At 39.9% G+C, this 21,820-nt stretch overlaps 1 protein-coding gene and 1 long non-coding RNA gene across 2 annotated transcripts in view; one reads left to right on the top strand and one right to left on the bottom strand.

Moving 5' to 3' along the window:
- Positions 1-21,820, bottom strand: part of KCNQ5 (potassium voltage-gated channel subfamily Q member 5) — a 539,982-nt gene that overhangs the window by 259,864 nt on the left and 258,298 nt on the right. The window lies entirely within an intron of this gene.
- On the top strand, positions 3,402-9,070 carry LOC142046477 (uncharacterized). The gene is made up of 2 exons (XR_012655425.1): positions 3,402-3,433; positions 8,522-9,070. It is a non-coding gene; the product is annotated as an uncharacterized LOC142046477 (long non-coding RNA).

Genomic DNA, 21,820 nt, shown 5'->3' with positions numbered 1-21,820 from the left:
TGATCATTACCTGTTAGGATGACTCCCTCTGGGACACCTGGCCATTGGCCACTGTCGATAGACAGGATACTGGGCTGGATGGACCTTCGGTCTGATCCACTCCGGCCATTCTTATGTTCTTATATTATAGTCCTTATTGGTTATTGTTGATTTTAAAAGTGCCTTTGTTTTTAGTGAAACATTAACAAAATAAAATTCATTACTGTCTGTTTATGTGGCTCTTGATGGGAGATTTGTACTTTTCCTCTTGTGGGGTGGTTTTATTACTATTGGTTTTTGCTGTTTTTTTAAACTAGCCAAATTTGCACTGTAGCTCATGAATTTGTGCCCCTTTGAACATATTTAGTGAGGAATCTAATGATCTTAATACACTTTGATAAACATTAATAAGTTAAGCCTCAGAAGTATGACTCCCATTTTGCCAATGGGGAAATTGAGGCAAAAAGAGGTTATTCTAGTTCCTTAATTCCCACAGCAAGAAAGAATTAGAGCCAAAACAGATGCAAGATCTCTTGACTCCCTCTGCTGTGCTTTTACCATTAAACCAGCATTCCAGCTTCCCTTTAATTGAGGTACTTCAGTTTCAAGCACAGAAAAAGCAACACAGTCCCGTTGCTTTTGTTTTTCTCGAGTGTAAGCTCTTTGAGGCAGGGACTGTTACTTTTTGTGTGTTTGTGCAACGGGGTTCTGAATCTGATCTCAGCTGGAGCTTCTGGGCACTATTTTAATACAAATAACAATAACCATGCTTCATATTTGTAATGTTGTGAAATGAATTCAAGTACAAAATAGCCAAAAGCACTCTGATTTCTTGCTCAGTGGGAGCTCATTCAAAAAAAGGCAAGTGTTGCTAAAGTTAACCGGAGATCCCATTTTACAGACAATCTAAGGGCTGGTCTACACTACGGAGGAAAAATCGATCTCAGATACGCAACTTCAGCTACGTGAATAACGTAGCTGAAGTCGAAGTATCTAAGATCAAATTACTCACCGTCCTCACGGCGCGGGATCGATGTCCGTGGCTCCCCATGTCGACTCCGCAACTCCGTTCGGGTTGGTGGAGTTCCAGAATCTGAATAATGCTGCAGAAAGTCGTGGGGGGGAAGATTGATATAATTGTAGTCTAGATGAGACGACAAACTTTATTCTCATACACTTTGTTGGAGCAAATTCTGATGGTGCTGACGCCCGCCGATTACGGCGGGTAGTGAAGACGATAGCCTGGAGGCATTTCTACCTGCAGGAGTGTTAGGCTTTGGTCCAAACTATGATACTTATCTGATAATATTTTAAACGAAAATGTGAACCTCTGAAATTCTATATACTGGCTAACCTCATTTTAGAAAATAAGAGTCAATGCAAACTCCCAACTGTTCTTGACTATCTCTTTCTTATGAAGCGCCAATGAAAGGAGTTTTTAGAACAGCTACAGCAATAAATTGAACAGTGTGAGGATATCCTCCTGCATTAAGAGAAGCGTGAAGGGGAATGGGATGAGGGTCGTGAGCGATGGCAAATCGGGGGAGAAATCATTTGGGTTTCATATTTTCCATGGGAGCTTTTTTTGTAAAGAATGGGAAAATCAACACATGCAATTCTTGCAAATTTTGATTGGAATCACAAATAAACAGCACGCAATTTTGCAGAGCTGCAACTCACTTGTTGAGCCACAAAATATGCTTGCAGCGTGTATAATTGTTCTGTAAAAAATTATAGAGCGCTGATCCTGCAATGCCACGATACGGATTACATAGTAGACCTGTGCTTTCCATGTGACATGCATGCAGAATTGAAGCGCCTATGGGTGCAAAACAAAAAATGTTTTAAAGGTAAAGTCAGCAAAAAGATTTTTGCTAGGGTTGCAGGTGTTGCTCAGTTTTGAGACCACCTACTCTGGTCGAAAAAAGGAACTCTGGAGTGTCTGATCAGAAGCTTTCGAGCCGCAAGCAGATACCCACAAGTCTGTACTGCAGAGTGGCTGATGGAAGGGTGAACTCAAAGTCGTCCCACGAGAGCCATCCCTACTCAGCCGAGGGCTGCACCTCCGAGTGGCACGCAGCGCAGCTCCAGCATTCCAGCTCCACAGTAATCCGCACCTGATCTCATATCCTCTACAAATCATTATCAGAGCCAAGGAGAATAAAGGAAAACAACAAACATTCTAAAATATGTAATATACTAAATGATCACTCCTCATACATCATTAAATGTATGATTGATAACGTTATTTAAGATGTACATTAAAAATAACATAGAAGAACGCCATACTGGGTCAGTACCAAAGGTCCATCTTAACCCAGTATCTGTCTTTCGAACAGTGTGGGCTAATTCAGATGCCCCCAGAGGGACTATGAACAGAAAGGTATCATCAAGTGATCTCATCGCGCTGTCACCCATCTTCCAGAGCTTCTGGCAAAACAGACGTTAGACAGGCCATCCATGTCCATCCTGGCTTAATAGCCACTATGGACCTATCCTCCATGAATTTATCTAGTTCTTTTATTAATTCTCTTATAGTCTTGGCCTTCACAACATCCTCTTGCAAAGAGTTCCACAGTTGGACTGTGCATTTCCTGAAGAAAAACTTCATTTTGTTTGTTTTAAACCTGCTGCCTATTAATTTCATTTGGTGACCCCTGGTTCTTGTGTTATAAGAAGGAGTAAATAACACTTAATTATTTACTTTCTCCACACCAGTCATGATTTTATAGACCTTTATCATACCTCCTCCCCCAGTCAACTCTTTTCCAAGATGAAAAGTTCCAATCTTATTAATCTCTCCTCATATGGAAGCTGTTCTGTACCCCTAATCATTTTTGTTGCCCTTTTCTGAACCTTTTTCAATTCCAATGTATCTTTTTTGAGATGGGGCAACCACATCTGCATGCAGTATTCAAGTTGTGGGCATACCATGTATTTATATAGAGCCAATATGGTATTTTCTCTTATTATCTATCCCTTTCAATGATTTTCAACATTCTTTTTTGACTGTAGCATCTAGTACAACGGCATGACTGCAATACAAATAATAGCTAAAATACTCACATGTACATATTACCAGGTGTAGGGTAAAATGTGCAAGAGCATCTAACTGACTTAGAAGTCTAAGCCCCATTTTAAAAAATGACTTTAGCACCTAAATGCTTTTTATGGGACTTTGACTCCTAAGTGCCTACATCACTTTTAAAATGGAGGGTTAGGCATCTAAATCACTTTAAAATGTACCCATCTAGTAAACTACTACTGAGTGTAATCCTAGCACTATGAATACCTAGCAGCAAGCGTTTTACTCTGTCCTCTCTCAGGTAAATTACTGTGGACTTGCATGCAAGTTTGATCTGCATAAGCACAAAATAAATCCTGAGTAAGAACCTCAGGATTTGGAATGCTGGCTTATTACCCTGTAGTAAGTGAAGGCCCTGATAAAGGCCCAGTATGAGGCCTGAGGCCTGAACTAAAATAATGGTCAAGACTCTCACAGAAGCTGGCAAGGAAAGGGCTGATGCTGCAAGAAGATACGTACCTGAAAGGTACTGAACACTAGAGATCAGAACATTCACATACTTGCACATTCCACACAGATAACAAGGAATAGGCTGATCTATCCCAATGATGGGCAAAAGGGTAAAATGACGGATAGAGTTGTTTTGATCGAACCAACATGTACAAGGTGAGAGGCGGCACCTTACTATGTAGAGTGGTTGTACCTTGCTGCGAAGAGGGGTTGCACCTCAATACGTCAGGAGTGATGTGTAACTTGTTTGTACCTGTGTATAAGAAAGCATTCTTGGGGTGCTGTCTTTGTCCGGCCTAGGGAGCAGTGGAAAGTCCCACCACTGACTGAGCCGGGTCCATTGCTAAGAGGCACTTTCTCGTAGTATGCCCTGAGTTAGGCTAAGAAACCTACAGGGAATTGCCATTGTGCCTGAGATCGCCATAAACCTAGCAGACGCGACTTTGCACCTTACTAGAGTCTGTGGTCATTGGGGGTTCTCGTCGGGTCTGCTGCATCAGCTATCTGCAGAGCTGGGGCAGCACATGGTGCGAGCACATGGACGCAGCCGAGTGATACCAACAAGGAGACAGCAGAGCACCACACCGGTAGCATCTGACAACACACCTCTGACAACACTGGTGACCCCGAGCCACGCTGATCTGGTGAGTAAGCGAGCTGTCCGTGGTAAGAATCGCAATCTAACATGGCAGCAAACCTCGAGCTAGGGAACCCCTGATCCCCTCCCTTTTGATCCCCATGGAGTTTTATAACTCATGGACCCGCTGGATTGCCAGTAGGGGGTCCATATGAATGAATTGAGAGAATGGGAAACATGGACTGGCATATATAGAGCGATGGTAGAATCTGAGGCTCTGAAAAAAATAGTAAAAAGTAAAAAAAGCAAAATTTACAACTACTGTCTATGGCAGTGAGATGGCTTAGACAGCATGCTGGCATGCTGGCCAAACAAGTAATGGAAAAAGCAGGGCAAGTAACAGGAACAAAGAAACAGTTAAAAGAATCAAAAGAAGCTACACAGCCCTGGAATGCTCCCACCGCCCTTGCAGGGTGGCAAGCAGCCCAGAGACAACCAGTACAGGAACAGAGTGAAACACTGGAACAGCTGTAAGGAACCTAGAAAAAAATACATGTGCCGTCCCCTGTTATAAATATTGGTGGTAAACAGCAGGCTTCAGGTAGCTACCCTGTGCCTGAAGAATGGGGACAGAAGCGGAAAGAGGTGGTCCTAGTAAAATTAAAAGATGAAACTGGGTCCACTGCATTGCAACCATCACTTATGATAAAAAGCCAGGTTCCAGTTAAACTTAAACCGGAACCTAGACTGGTGCCTGTCAGAACGGACAAGTAAGTGCACAGAAGGAAAGAGTAGCAAACAATACTCTCATTGAATTGGTAAATCAAATGAAGGAAAAAATGGAACAGTTCACAGAGCAACATTAGGAGACAGGAGCTGCGACTCGATCGCAGGGGAGTGAATAAAAAAGAATTTCAAAGTAAAAAACTGAAGTTAAGTGGGTTAACACCTAGAATTGATGATTAACACATAGAGTTGCCCCAAAAACAATTAACTGCAGCAAAAAAGGGCACTCCCACTATCCTTTGGCATGCACACACAAAGCAACATTAGACACTGGGGAACAAATTCAGGTTTTACAAGAGCAGGTAACTACCCCAATCTCCTCTCAGAAGCCAGGATAAAAACAGGGGCGCAATTCCCAACTGTGCAGGTTCCCAATTGCTTTGACCCATAGAACCACACTCTGCGCTCAGATCTGAAAAATAGAACTTCTTTCTCAAATATTTTTACATACCGGTTAAGTTTTTGTCTTTTATATGTTTTCTCAGTTTGCTAAATTTGCTGCTGCTGCCTGTGCTTTCAAATACCTTGATACAGTTAATCTCTCTTGCTCAGGTCTCGCTACCTTCCTAGGTTGCTCTTCATCCACCCACCCTTTCCCCCGCCTCTCCTCACTTCTACTCTCTTTCTTTGTTTTAAAGTTAAAAGTTATAGTTTTTACAGAAACATCAAAAGGTAAAGCAATTGAAAACAGAACAAAACAAGAAACAAAAAAAAGAAAACAAGGTAAAAACTTTAAATCCAGTAAATTAATTATTTTAACCCTTCAGGAATGCAACAGCTGGAATGATTCCTAACTTTCTTGAAGATATGGTTGCCAAGCAAACAGAAATGCACTCTCTGCTTCTAATCCTAACCACTAACTAATATTTGAAACATGGCTTTCTTATTTCCATACAGCAGAGTTTTAAAATAATGTTTAAATATAAAGTAATGCAAAATTCCTGTTACCAATTAATACAATACATTTGGTAAATATTAATATATTTTTTATCAAATCATGCTACAGTTTTAATAAGGTAATAACTTGTTTCAAATGTTTAACCCTTTTTTACTTTTTATTTTTGGTGGTGTGTTATTTTGTACAGTTATGAATAGAATTCTGGCGCCATTTTGTTTTTAATTGTAAGTTTTGTTCTGTAACAGCTAAGATACTGCGCAGAACCCTCAAACTCCCAGGCCTCTGGTAGAGGACCCGAGGTTGAGGAAGACACATACCACCCATAGGGGTGAGAGGGGAATTTTATTATTTTTTTTATATATATGAGATGTGGTACTACACTATTTTAAAATCATGGTTGGGGTATAATCATAGTATTATTAACACCAATTTGTTGTGCAAAGTACAAAAAGGTTTTAGTTACAAATATAGGTACATATATTTCTGCCTCAACAATAATGCAATTGCAAACAAAAAGAATTCTCTTTTATCAATCACAGTTTTGTTTTTTAAGTTTTTTTTAATGTGTTATTCAAAGAAAAAATGTGAGGGGAAACTTCTCATTAAGGTAAAAATAATATTAACAAAATGTCAATTTCTTGTTTGGGCTTTTTATAAACTTGTTTGCACTTTTAAATATAGTTAAAAGAATAACCAAATGTTTTAAAAAAACAATTTATGCATAAAGCTAACCAAACAATTTCAACAGGTTTCCACTTTTGGCTCCCAAACATAGCAAAGCATCTTGAAAGTATACCCTCAAATACCCTCAAAGTATTTGCATGTATCTGTATATAAAATTTATTTTGGTTTAATTTTATAGTTGGTTTAATTTTATATGCTTTTCTTTTGTTTTGTTATGTTAATGGAAAGCAATGGTTGTTAAAGTTTGTGCTTTTAAACAGTTAACAAAAGTGAAATTGGTATCACAAGCAAATTAACTCTAACTCTAAAAAGTTTGTTGAAATTATGTTACTGAAAACAAAGTGTTCAGCAAGGGAAAGCAATACACCTTCTCATGGAAGACTGTGAACATTTATTTTACCCATTAAGCATTACATTTAGTATGAAATATTTGTCATGCACCCCAAATGAAAATGAATGTCTAGACAACAATTGCAAAAGTATAGCTTGTGTTATAAAAGACTCAGTCCCTACTATGTTGTTCTTATTACATTGTAAACAAAGTTAAAACTGTGTATTAAGTTTGGGTTACTGAAAACAAACAAACAAAATGTACTATGTTAACTAACAAAAGTTCTTTAAGTTGCATCCCACAGACGAAAGATGCCAGAAAATATCACACCCTGAAAACACCAGATAATATCAGTGCAGAAATCTCCAAGCATCAAGAAAAGAAAAATGAAGTGCTTTATAAATAAGAGACTGGTCAAATACACCTCTACTTACCATATATGGACAATGAAATTAACAATCAGCTAAAAACCGCTAGCTGGATCAGGAAAACTGTCATTTAATTTCAATGTGGTTACTGTGTAAAAACAACTATATTATTGCTGTACTACTGCATTATTGCTGTATTGTATTATTGCTGTACAACATGTACAATGTGTATAACCTTGCTAAACTGTTAAACCAACCCACAGGTAAAAATCAACAAACGAATGGCAGCAAACAACATGAAAAAAAAATTGGTAAAAAAAACAGCAAAAAACTAAGTTACATAGTAACTACACATTGGGTAAACAAATTTCCTGTTAGTACTAGTCATAATTTGGGTCAGTGACACTGCATCTGAATTGAGGCACATGTTATTCAAAACAATCTTGTTTGGTGTCTGGGTACCAATATTAAATCCTGACACAACAATGTTTGATAAATTGGTGACTGTCTGTTCAGTAGGTTATCTGGAAGACACCATCCATAAGAAACAACTGGATCTACATCAACCAATGGAACAGAGAAGTTACCCACTTCTGTTTCCTGCCCAGTAAAGCTTACCCAAGGGTGACCACCAGCAGCAAGGGTAACCTATAAAATGAATGGACAGTACTGTGTAGTGACTAATTTATATAAAGGCCTCAGTGGTAGTGTCACTACTCCAAATTTCTGTTTTATTTCTCATATACATAGCACTGTGGGATACACTATCACAATCCCTATCCCAGTACTTCAAAACCCTCAGCCTACTACTAATGATGAGACAGGTGATAACTGGAATTGCCCTAATAGGAGTGTGTTTCTATCTGTATCACCAAAGTAAAAGGGCAGAGTACACCAGCAGCCTGGAAAAACATGGTTACACTTGGATATAAGTTGGTGTCATATGCACACACCCATACTATACATATATGCCCATACACACTACAAATATATATGCCACATGCATATAATTCATATATTTTAATTATTTGGGAGTGCCTCTAAGGCTCAATCATAATACTACATTCCTCAGTCATGGTCCCGGGCCTAACATTCCCAGACCCACCATAAGGGACTAAAAAATAATTGGATAATAAAATCTGCCTAACAGTCATACGAGGGAATGTGCAGACTAAAAAGACAGATGGGGCATGAGTGTACGGACGGTAAAATAAGGTAACCACATAACAGTGTTTAGCCCACTGGGTTATCTTTAGTCCATGCATTATGCTTTTCCGAGACAATGGGAAAACATCCTCCCGATAAAAAGACAAAAAGTGGGGGAATGTAGTAAGTGAAGACCCTGATAAAGGCCCAGTATGAGGCTTGAGGCCTGAACTAAAATAATGGTCAAGACTTTGCTAACATAAAGCAAAGTGAAGCTCTGAGCCAGAGGCAGACCCTGCTCACAGAAGCTGGCAAGGAAAGGGCTGATGCTGCAAGAAGATACGTACCTAAAAGGTACTGAACACTAGAGATCATAACATTCACACACTTGCACATTCCACACAGATAACAAGGAACAGACTGACTCATCCCAATGACAGGGGCAAAAGGGTAAAATGATGGATAGAGTTGTTTTGATAGAACCAATCTACGTAGAGGGGTTGTACCTTACTGCGTAGAGGGGTTGCACCTCAATACGTCAGAAGTGATGTGTAACTTGTTTGTACCTGTGTATAAGAATGTATCCCTGGGGCGATGTCTTTGTCCGGCCTAGGGGGCAGTGGAAAGTCCCGCCACTGACTGAGCCGGGTCCATTGCCAAGAGGCACTTTCTCGTAGTATGCCCTGAGTTAGGCTAAGAAACCTACAGGGAACTGCCATTGTGTCCGAGATCGCAATAAACCTAGCAGACGTGACTTTGCACCTTACTAGAGTCTGTGGTCATTGGGGGTTCTCGTCGGGTCTGCTGCATCAGCTATCTGCAGAGCTGGGGCAGCACATGGGGCGAGCACATGGACGCAGCCGAGTGATACCAACAAGGAGACAGCAGAGCACCACACTGGTAGCATCTGACAACACCTCTTGACAACATGCCCCTTCCCCCAATTAATTAAAAATAATTTAGAGATCAAAGAGAAATCTCTGCTCCACAGTTCTGTTCAGGAATCCCACTGATTTCAATAGGAGTTGCATGCACATAGGGTAGAATATGACCTCATTATGTATATAATTTTTTGGATAACACAATCATTACAACCAAGGCCATCAGTTAAATTTATATCAAGAACATTTTGTAATAACATGGTTAATAAGGAATAGAACATTATGCTGGACCTCAGATAAATCTCCAACTTTTGTTGACGGGTTGTTAAATGAGTTGGGATTGTTAATCCCAACAGATAGGTCTGCTTATTTTTCAAAATAAATCATTAATATTCCGGTGAATATAAAATCTGTGTATTGAGCTCATAAAGAGGAGACAAAAAGATGGGAAAATATTGTCAAGAATTTTTCTAAGCTTTATCAAGATGTGTTCAAGTCATATATTATAAAGATACTGAAATTAAGAAAAGGTGCTATGTATATTTACCTACTTTTGCTTGATGTTTGCAAGTCTATAATTGTGGCTACATGGAAAATGCAAATAAAGGACTTAGTTTTGGTTTCCTTTTTCAGACAAAATTTCCAATAAATAAATGTAGATTCTTATATAATAAAGTAAGGATGCAGGACTGGCCCTAAAATTATAAAAATATTGTGAGTTAAATTATGCTCATACTTACACTCCACAAAACAGCTAGATAGAATTTCTCCATTAACATCTATTGCTTTTTGGCAAGTTTTTATCCTTATAGTGTCAGCATTTAAAGTGAATGATTATGTAATGAAAATCTTCTATAAAAAAAATCACAAAAAGGATAAAAAATGCTTGTTCCAAGATAAAAGCTTTTAAAAAATTACCAGAATGCATTTCATTTCAAAGGCTAGAAAGCCAAAGATATATCAGGGATTCGTTTGTATGGTTAATGTCCTTATGAAGTTTAGCAAATATGATGGTAATTATTTATCTTGATTCATATTTTTTGTAACAGTAGACAAATATAAATACTTGCATATTACATAAAACTGGTTGAACTCAGAATTTCCCATATGTGGAAAATTTCAAGATTTCAGGATTTGGTTTTGGTCTGATTTGGAAGGAAACCAAATTCTTTGAAATTTCCCATGAATGGGAGGAGTCTGAAAAAAAAAAGTTTGGAAACACTGAAACATGGCATTTCCCAATGAAATACATTCCCTGGGATGCCTCGCAGCTGCTTTTTGGAACTGACATGATTCTTGTCAGTTTCACAGCTGCTCACCACTGAATAGCAGCTATGAAACTGACCAGAATAGGACTCCCAGGGTTTCCAGCCCCAGGGCAGGGAGCCTAGAAGTCCTAGGGACCTGGAGCAGTGTGCATGGCAGGAGTGCCCCAGAACCATGGATCCTGGTACCTGAGTCTCCAGCAGTCCGCAAAGTGAGCTGGAACCAGGTAGGCTTCCATCAGACTCCTGCCTGTTGTTCACTGAAAGTTCATTAAACCCAGTATGTTTCAGGTTTGACAAATCAGCATTTTCTGATTAAATCCTGTTTAGCTGGAAAATTCCCTAGCACCTCTAATGTTTGACTGGAACAGAGTTCTCACATCTGTTATAACATGAGCCACATTTTAATAAAGAGATTACTTTGTGGGCACCTCATGATCATGTATACTATGTTCCCTCTCGCTAACAGTCAAATACCATGCCTGTAGCAGTTGTTTTCATCAGAAGGTAATATTAGGAAAGTATTTAATGTATTTCTAGTGTGTTTTAATATGATTTAACAGCTGGAAACAAGGAGGAGACTTAGCACCCATCAGACCAGTCAATTCTCCAAGCACCACAAGCAAGTGCTTTGTTGACCCCGGTCACCTGCAGATCATAGTTTAGGAACCATTTAATGAAAGAATTAGTGCATTTTGCACCTCCAGCTAACCTGATAGTATTATAAAATGCCTAGAATAAACAAAGAACTTTTAGTGCAATAGGGGCCCAGGGCATATTTTTACTATTTCACTTTTTAAAACATTTTCTGCCAGAAAGTAATTCTACTCTCTATTGGTGTCATTTTTCATCTCATGACAAACAGCACACTATAAATCTTTTATCAGAGAAAACTTTTAACTGAGCTACAGTTTGAATGAAAAATAACTCACATTTATAATAGAATTTAGTGAAGCCAACAGAATTGTGATGAAGTGGCTCCATTATGAAAAGAAACAAGTAACTAGATTCCATTTTAAGCACAATAAACACAGGGCAGCCTTTCAGAAAATGGGGAGCATAGATCAGCACTGTCGCTGTCTCCACCCATTCACAATAAGCCAAGAGACTACATATGCAAGATATAAGATTTAAATGAATAACAGAATTAGCTGGGCTGTTTTGTTTGGTAAAGATGAAGATACTTGTGAACTCTAATGCCCCTGCGTCAGGAATAAAGCTGATATATAGAATTTTGTGTCTGTGGCACTAATAAGGCTATAACTCATAATTAACCTTGGAATTCATTGCCACATAATATAACAGGCTAAGAGCTTCATAGGAGTCACAAAAGGCTTCAGCATTTACAAGGATACTGATAACATCCACAGTGACACTGGGCAGGAAAAACCTTTTTTGGAAAGACTATCTACCATCTTGTTTCAGGGCAGAAGCTTACCACTCATCACTGAGATTTAAAAAAAAATCCCTGTGGCAAGTTATTCTGAGCTGTCTACTACAAGGTTTTCTGTACTTTCCTTTGAAGCATCAGGTACTGGCCACTGTGAGAAACGGGATAATGAACTGGATGGGTCTAACATCTGATCAACATCTTTATTAATGATCTGGATGATAGGATGAATTGCACCCTCAGCAAGTTCGCAGATGACACTAAGCTGGGGGGAGAAGTAGATACACTGGAGGGTAGGGATAGAGTCCAGTGCGACCTAGACAAATTGGAGGATTGGGCCAAAAGAAATCTGATGATGTTCAACAAGGACAAGTGTAGAGTCCTGCACTTAGGAATTAAGAATCCCATGCACCGCTACTGGTTGGGGACTGACTGGCTAAGCAGCAGTTTTGCAGAACACCTGAGGATTACAGTGGAGGAGAAGCTGAATATGAGTCAGCAGTGTGCCCTTGTTGCCAAAAAGGCCCACAACATATTGGTCTGTATTAGTACGAGCATTGCCAGCAGTTCGAGAGAAGTGATTATTTCTCTCTATTTGGCACTGGTGAGGCCACACCTGGAGTACTGTGTCCAGTTTTGATTCCCCCACTACAGAAGGGATGTGGACAAATTGGAGAGAGTCCAGCGGAGGGCAACAAAAATTATTAGGGGCTGGAACACATGACTTAGAAGGAGAGGCTGAGGGAACTGCGTTTATTTAATCTGCAGAAGAGAAGAGTGAGGGGGGATTTGATAGCAGCCTTCAGCTAGGGAGGTTCCAAAGGAGGGGGGTTCCAAAGAAGACGGAGCTAGGCTGTTCTCAGTGGTAGCAGATGATAGAACAAGAAGCAATGGTCTCAAGTTGCAGTAGGGGAAGTTGTTAGATGGAAAAGAAAGACTGCAAGGCAAAAGAGGAGCGGGAAAATTAACCTATAGCTCACGTGGGCACAAAACTCGATTTTGGAACCAGCATGGATTCCTGTAGTCACAAAACATATATGAAAGTGGACTCAACCTAACAAGGTCTAGGTTGGATATTAGAAAACACTATTTCACTAGGAGGGTGGTGAAGCACTGGAATCAGTTACCTAGGGAGGTGGTAGAATTGCCATCCTTAGAGCTTTTTAAGGCCCGGCTTGACAAAGCCCTGGCTGGGATGATTTAGTTGGTGTTGGTCCTTCTCTGAGCTGGGGATTGTCTTAGATGACCTCCTGAGGACTCTGCCAACCCTAATCTTCTATGAATCGAATATGGCAACTTCTGTGTTCCTATGCTACATAGTATAGATTCTCTGCATGATTTTACAAACAAAATAATTTAAAATAGACCACACTATAAGCATGGTATTTGCTGCACTGGCAATAATTTTGCTACTTTGATTACCCTATAAAACACAAAAATAAAGACGGTTGCTCAGGAGGGAAGCCAGGAACTTCACTACTTTTGCCACTGAAAGAAAGTGTATTTCACACTGTTTTTGCGCGCCCCACAGCAAAATAGGGATAACAGTTTAGCTGAAAGTTGTAATTTGCATGACCAACAAAATATGGCTTCTTATGAAATCCTCAAAGCTCATATTACGTTATTAAAATCACAGCAGTGGTCTTGCTCTTTTTGCTCTACATTGCTAGCTTGGAAAATTGAGAAACAATATAGTCAGTAAATATTACTTTGTTTTATAAACTAAATGCATTTTAAATTCTGGATAATATTCCTTTGCAATAAGTCCTTCTATTTTAAGATATTTCCATGGAATATTGTCCCCTGTCACTGAAATGTATTTATTTTGAAATAAGAAACAGATGTAGATTCATGTCTTCATTACAGACAGAACAGATAAAAAACGTATAACTGTATGAACTGAGAGAAAGCTGAGCTTCTCAAGAAGATCAAAAATACATTAACGCTATATTGCTTAGACTAAGCAACTAGGTATGATGAATGTTTCCTAATATACATTCACCATGCTATAGTAAATTAAGGCAATGGGAAACGTAAGAGAAGTAGAGAAAATGGAGGATGAATAGGAAGGGAGCAATTCACATGTCACTACATCATAAAGATCTTCCTTACCAATATTAAGCAACCAATATGCATAGTCCATAATAGTACTACTTCTTTGGGGCTGATTTTCAGAGGGGTTTGCTCTCTCAGATCTCTTGTCTGCAACAGGAGTTGTGGGGATTCAGCACCACATTAACTGTTTTAGTGCTTTTCATGCATAGATACCACAGAGCTTTACAAAGGAGAGTACAGTAATCTATCTCAGGGTATGTCTATACTGCAATGAAAAACCCATGGCACCAAGTTTCAGAGCCTAGGGCAGCTGATTAGGGCTTATGGGGCATGGGCTGTGAAGCTAAAAAAGCAGTGTAGATGTTCAGGGTCAGGCTGGAGCTCAGGGTCTGAGACCCAGCTAGTGGGTAGGGTCTCAGAGCCTGGCCTCCAGCCTAAACCCAAAAGCATTTACTGAAATTTAATATCCCTGCAGCCTGAGCTCCACGAGCCCAAGTCAGCTGACCTGGGCCAGCCATAGCCATGCTGTGGGTCTTTTATTGCTGTGTAAACATGCCTTTAAGGCTTCTGTACAGTTCTCTATCACCACAATATCTGAACACCTTCTATGTACAAGCCGTAGTGGATTTCATTAAGTCTCTGGCACTCTCTCCTTTGTGGGGTAAGAGCTCTGCTTGGCGTAGGTTTTTTGTTGTTGTTATTGTTGGTTTTATCCCTCCTCCCCACTAATTTATCGTTTTTTGAAGGCTGATTTGTTTCTTGGATGGGTTTTTCAGTAAGTATCATTCCTGTTTTTTTAGAGGAGAGATTAAGTGACTTATCTCAGATCAGACAGTAACCATATTGGATGAGCGAAGACTAGAACTCAAGTTTCCTAACTCTCAGTCCTATGAAATATCTCTTAGAGAACTAGCTCCTGATGCAAATATTTCGAAGGTACATTGGGAAAACTCCACCCCTCTAGATCACAAGTCTTCCAGCCAGAGTGAGGCAAAGTATATATTTTTCTGTTCACTGGCAATTCTGAAAACATCAGAAAAAAAGTTTGGTTCAGGTTGAAACCAAAAATGATTTTTTTCCAAAATTTCCAATGTATCAACAAGTCAAAAACTAATGAATTGGAGGAGAAGGTCCTTTATAAGCTATAGCCCGGTGGTTAGGGCACTTTCTGGGCTTGTAGGAAACCGAGGTTCAGTTCCCACTCTATTAGATATGGAGGAGGGGTTTGAATTTAGATCTCCCACATTGCAAGAAAGGACCCTAGCCACTGGGCTATGGGATATTCTGGTATGAGGCTTTCTCAGTCTCTCCTTTTGAAACTGTTCAATCCATAGGTGCTGATTCTGTGGGTGCTCTGGTGTGGAGCACCCACAGGAAAAAAATGGTGGGTGCTGAGCACCCACCAGCAGCCCCCTATAAGAAACAACAGAGAATACAATATATATGAAAATGTAGAAAACATCCAAAATATTTAATAAATTTAAATTAATATTCTATTGTTTAACAGTGTGATTAAAATGGTGATTAATCAAGATTATTTTTTTTAATCACAATTATTTTTTGGGGCCAATTGCATGAGTTAACTGCAATTAATCGACAGCCCTACAAAATATATTAATGAACCACTGCAGACAAGATGTCAAGCAAGGAGAATAAGATAGTGAGACATTGTATTGGTTAAAAATATATCTCCAGGTAAAAACATCATGCATGCTCAGCTGCTTCCTCCCTTCCTACAGCCAGCACTAGACTTACAGGACCAGATTCTCAGGTGGGGAAGTCAATGGATTTGCTTTGATTTACACTAGCTGAGAACCTGGCTCAGAGTCCATGTGGGCTGGAAGCATTTGTGCACTATGATCGTGGGTCATCCCTGGGAAGACACCTAAGGCTCTTTGTCCCCAGTATCTTCTTGTAGGGCCAGTCCCAACCTGACACTTAGCAAGGGATGCCAATGAGAGCAGAGTTAGACCTGAGCACTTTTGGAAATCCCACACTCAAGGAGGCAGGTTCCAAAGGTAAGATGTGACTTGTGGATCTGGGGAGGACAGACATGGTTGTAGAGATGATAAATAATAATTAGCCAAATGCCAAAGTCTTTTCTTATTGAGGGCACTAAGTTTTGCCTACATAATGATTAAATAAAAACCTCTAGACTGGGCCTAATAACAACTGTATTTATAGAGAACCTTTTCTCCCGAAAGATCCCATAAAACTGTACAAACTTAAACTGACATTCAAACTGTCGACATGCATCCCTTCACCAGCCCCTGAAAACCAGTCGTCTGTGTACCAGCACATAGTAACACCACACAGAACTCTAAATCAGGAGGTGAAGGGTAATAATGATTAAATTGAAATCCTAAAAGGATCATTTGATTGAATTATTTTATCTGAGTTAGAATTTGATGATGATCCAGGGTTAACACCTCTGCTCTAATGAAAATGCTCACCTCCTTAACCAAGGTGCAGGTTCGATGGGGCTAGGAGCAGTGGAGACACCCTCAGCGGAGGTGGGGTGATGAGAGCAGGCAGGATGGTGGTGTTTCTTATGCTCTCTCTTCTCCCTCCTCCCCTTTCCTTTCAGCATGTGTGTGTGTAGGAGGGGGAGCAAAAGCTGCTTCTCTTTTTCCCTTCCTCACCTTTGTGCTGCAAAGGGGATGGACTATTGGCCAGACTGGTCCTAGTTCTGATGAGCTGTGGTGGTGCAGAACGATGTAGGGGAAGCCAGGAGATCTCTCTGGGTGTTAACCACAGACTTCAGAAGGGAGGGTTCTGTACTTGAAGACAGGAGAAAGTGTGCCCCAGTGATGGTGAGGATGAGTAGATCTCCTCTAAGGGTGGCATTGAAGTGTATGGCGCTCCCAGTACTGGGGTCTGAACTGGTACTGGTAGGTACTCTGGCACCAGTGACTATTCTGGTTCTCTACTGGGCTCATCCTCTGTGATAGGCATCAATGCCAAGGGGTGCATTACTGGAGTAGGTGCTGGTGGGGTCCTTTATGCTGCAGCCTTTTTGTTCTCCCCAGTCCCTGATGGTGTAAATAGTCTGGTGGATCTATCTCTTCAGTTTTTACATTGTCTGACCTTATCAGAGGATGCTGAACTCCTCCTGGAGTCTTTGCCTCTGTGTTCCAAGCAGCGTCTTTTAGTGCCAGACGTCAATACCACAGCTCAGTTTAGGGTCCCTGTTTTGGGGGTGGGGAAAGTGGGTATTTTGTGGGATCTGAATGTCACTATTAAAAAAAATAAAACTTCCAGAACTCCACAGGATAGTTAGACATCTTGAAAATCTTGGATTTAAAAAATTTAAAGAAGCAAAATTTGTCTACTTTGTCAGCATTATTCTGAGATTTATAATTTATATAAAGGATGAAGACTTGCCAATCTGCTGCTTTTCCACTGCTTCACACTGGATAACTTTGTACAAATTTGGACCTTTCTAACAATAATTTGGAGCCTCCTGAAGATCCCACTGTGGGGCAGCAAACATCCACTTTGCTCTCTCAGCAACACTGGGCCTGTCAAAGGAGTCGTTGCCAGCTTCACTGTTGTTTATATCAAGGTTAACTTCAGCACTGGGAGCATCAGTGCTGGGTCTTTTCTTAGCATCATCTTCTCTGCACCAGTATTTGGTGTCTAGTTTGTCTGCTAAACAGGACACTGGACGATTCTGACTTGTTCACTAACAAGATCTTGGATTGTTCCAGAAGATGGCGCTATAGTCTGGCATCTCACAACTGACAGGTCCTAGTGGCATATGATACGCACACGAAACATGTGCTCGGTTTTTGTTGTGTTCATCTTTTGAGGGGATTAGACAATTGCAGGATGCGAAGAGCTTGAAGCCCGCAGTCTTTGAGTCTGACATGTTACAGACCCCCATATCAGGGGATCCAACCATCAATACTCAGTCCAGACAAGCAGGTATAATTATAGGGGTCAGAAATCAAGATAATCAGAAGAGTTCTGAAGAGATTTGGAAGATTTGTCAATGATTTACCCAAAGCTTAAGAAGTTGTGAGTCGGACACTCACTGGATTCTGGCTCTCTGCCACAGGTGGTAAGAGGGAACTGAGCGAGTCCAAGGAGACACAGGGCTCACGTGCAGGTCTGATGGACACTACTATTCAAAAGTACCTGATCTCACATGAGGTACATGCATACATGCAGTGGGATCCACAATGATACCCGTTCAAAGAGCAACTGTGGTTATACTTCTTGGCCAAGCTGCCTACAGACTTTCAATGTTGGTGCATTGGCTCAGTGCTGACTCAGAAGAATGCCACCAAATTGCGCATGGTTGGCAACCTTCTTGGTGGATTTTTACTCCTCTCATCTTCATAGTCATCATTCATTGCCCAGCGCGGATGCAGTTGAAAAGTTGAATTAAATGAATATGTGTTTGTTCTTAGTAGTAAAAGAAAATAGATCAAAATTAAGGGGTGGGTGTAAAACTGATGGCTGCTATTTGTCTCAAAATTTCAGAGTCTCTGTTCAGGTGAAAGAAGGTCTCCAGTAGGGTTGGATAAGAGGATGGCAGTATTGAAATGTTTGTGACCCCTGACTGTTAAAAAGACTATTTATAATTTCCAGAAAAAGAATTCTACTAACAGTCTTCAGACGTATCTTTTAACAACCTATCATTTTCAAAAATTCATATTTCTAATTATTTATGCCTGCAACCATACCATTTGAATGTCTAAGTACCTTATTACGGCTGTAGTTATTTACCATTTTAGGCACACAAGAGTAAAAAGATAAGATGAGATGTTTAGAATCTGGTCTTTCAGCACCTATACATCAATAAGCTAAGTCATGAAAGCAATTCTGTGTTCAGTCTAGCAATAATATAATCAAGTCTGCTTCACTACCCTGTCACCTCTGAGATTTGTGCCTCTTGGATTTGTAGCACATCTACTGAGACAATCTTAAGGCAACTGTCACAAACTTCTTTCCCAGATGCCCCAATCCTACATCTATTCCATGCTCACCCTTATAAAACAGCCAGAAATGAGGCCTGTGATTCAAACACTCTCCTGTTTCTCCCAAATAATGGATCAATTTGTAATGGACACGCTTGCTACTGACCATTCAGGTGATGAAGTGCTGAGTGAAATCCCTGGAAGAGCACTCTCATAACAACAGACATGATGGGATTTATTTATATTGTGCTTACTGGGAAACAAAATAAATATACGCAATAAGCCAATCACACAGCAAATGTATCACTGGCAAAGGGCCAAAAGGTTTACCAATGTGATGGGAAGCTTGCTTACTGAAGGAGGCGGCGATAATACTTTACTACCAGGTAAACTCAAACCCAAACTCTCTGAAATCTCATTTAGCAGGTCCTGGCCTCTGCAGAATGATGAGAAACAACAAGAACATGGTTCTCGCTAAATCCTCAGACCTTCTCAGTTTCCATCTGTTTCTCTACAAAGCTCCAGTCAAGTCAAGTGACACTAGTTTAATTTAACATAATCCCCAGGTGCTGGGAGAAAAATGTCACTGGCTCTGTGGTAGGCTTTTCATTCTTGATGTGAATGAAACAACCCCCCTTTCTGGAGTCTCTCTTCTCAGCACTTGAATTCATGTGACTAGCATCCAACATGCTAGTCTGTAACTGTTTAATCCTTTTCTTCCAGTGTTACATGTAGATTTCCAGATTAATTGAATGCTAAAATAATGATGATAAAGCCCAGTGAAATCTTAGTCGGCACAACTAAAGAGATGACTAAGAAAAGAAGAGACCACAAAAGGCTCTTCGTGTCTGGGGAATTCACCAGTTCTGACTTACTCAATGTAATTCTATACAGGATTAGCATTCACAACAGTCATGTGTTCCCTGCATTATACATGAACAAGGTCTGGGGTTCATAAGGAAATTCCTAAAATGTACAAAAATTGAGGAACGAGGTTGCTAGTGATGCTAACCCTGCAACAGTACATTTGATAGCTTTGTTGCCATCCCAATGGGCACTATGAACCCTGCCAATCCTCCTTTTTCCTTTCCTGCTCTTCCTCCCCCACTAAGTTTAACTACTCAGCCAGATCGTCACTGAGGAAAATGTGTCCCAGAATCTTGTATGGTACATATATTTAGAATATACATGCATATGCAGTATGGAGCTGGAGATATGGATTACTGGGATTCATAGGACACTAAGGATGTGTAGTTTAAACAGAATTTTATCCATAAGATCTCTGTCTTACAATAATTATAACAGAATATATTCTTTTATATTGCACTTTCCTTCCGTGTAATAATTGTAATGCAGCAAGTCCTCGTTATTGCCATAATATTTGTGTGAAAAGAAGGTATGAGTCAGAACCCATTCTTTCTGTTAATTACACTGCCCTAGCATGCTGTTAATGTTTACTCAGGGTCTTTTTCTTTAAGAAAATACAGTGCTGCTTAAAATAGTGCTGCCAAGATTCCAGGGGGAAAAAAGCAGTTGGGTTCCTTTTTAATATCATATTTTTTATAATTTTTTTTGATTGTGCAAAAAACAATTAACATATTTATGAACCAAATTTGCTTAGAGAAGCTTTGGATCTGCTTAATTGAGCAAAATCTAATGGCTACTATCACAACCTTCTGCTCTGGCTGTTCTAGCTGCAATGGATCCATTACAGATGGTTCTCCCAGCCTCTCTATTCTTTGTCAGTTCAAGAATACTTATCTGAAATGGCCTGAAGCTCGGAGGACACCCTTCTGGGATAATCTTCTGACTTTGTAGTGAAATGACAATCTGGCTTCCTGAGGCTCTGGGAGCTCCTGTGTCCTACCTTGTGAGCTAATGAATTAGTTTCTTGTGAGTCGTGTGTCTCTGAGATGTTCATTCAGGACACTGTATACTTGTAAATGTGATGCAGTCAAACAGAATGATAGTTATTGTTTTTATTGACCCTGTTTATATAATCCAAAATTATACAGTATATGAAAGAAGAAACATACAGAAACCATATTACTAAAAACAGTAATAGAATGATTTATGTTATTGGGAAGCTTTGTTACACAGAAAGATAAAAATAATCTTAAGGACTGTAACAGGCCTTAGGGCTCTCCCAGTGTGCATGCTATGGGGGTTTTGCAAGAACTCAGTAATGTAAAACTAGAATGTATTTGCATTCAGTGTTAGATACATTGGGAAGAAACTTCCCCATGAGAGATTTTTGTGTCAGCTTTATCATTTAAATCCTGATCCCCTGCCTTCCTCTGGAGAAGTCAGAGAAAGAAGAGTTTGCTGCAGTTCTATTCAGACATGTTAGTTCATTTCCAAGTAACTGTGTGTGTGTGTGTGTGTGTGTGTGTGTGTTAGAAGCCAAAGATGCTCAAACCATGCTCGATCTGAGATTGTGAGCATCCATCTCTTTCCCTTTCATTTTTCTCCACCGCTGTTAAGGGAGTGTTAGCGCTAACCTCCATTGTTCCGCCAACGAGGAATGGCTCAGTTACTAAGTATATACCGGCCGATACACTTTCCCACAAGGTCATATCTTAAGCAGAAACAGTAAATTTGAATCAATCCACTTCTGATTCACAGGACTAGTAAGCAAGTCGTAATGTTTCGCAAAAGGAATTACAAATAATCACTCACACAGAAGCACTTCACCATATATAAACGAACGATGGTGACCCATTCACGTAGCGATGACGGCAGCAATTCAGTAGCATTTGTGAAGGCTTGTCCCTAAAGAATAGTCTAATTGAAAACCCTACGATAAGTAAATATATAGAAACGACAGCAAATAATCACAGGAGTATTTTGTATTTAGCTTAATTTCTCAAAAGCAAACTAAACACCTCATGTAACAGGAATACTCTTGATGAAAAGTGATAATAATAATAGTAATGGGAGGTAGTAGCTCAGAGCAATGATACGATACCAAGCTAATTTCATGTTATTGGGATTATAACA

This window comes from Chelonoidis abingdonii, chromosome 3 (assembly GCF_003597395.2).
Source record: "Chelonoidis abingdonii isolate Lonesome George chromosome 3, CheloAbing_2.0, whole genome shotgun sequence".
NCBI lineage: Eukaryota > Metazoa > Chordata > Testudines > Testudinidae > Chelonoidis > Chelonoidis abingdonii.
Note: the sequence above shows the minus strand (reverse complement) of the source record. Positions and strands in the feature narration are given on the sequence as shown.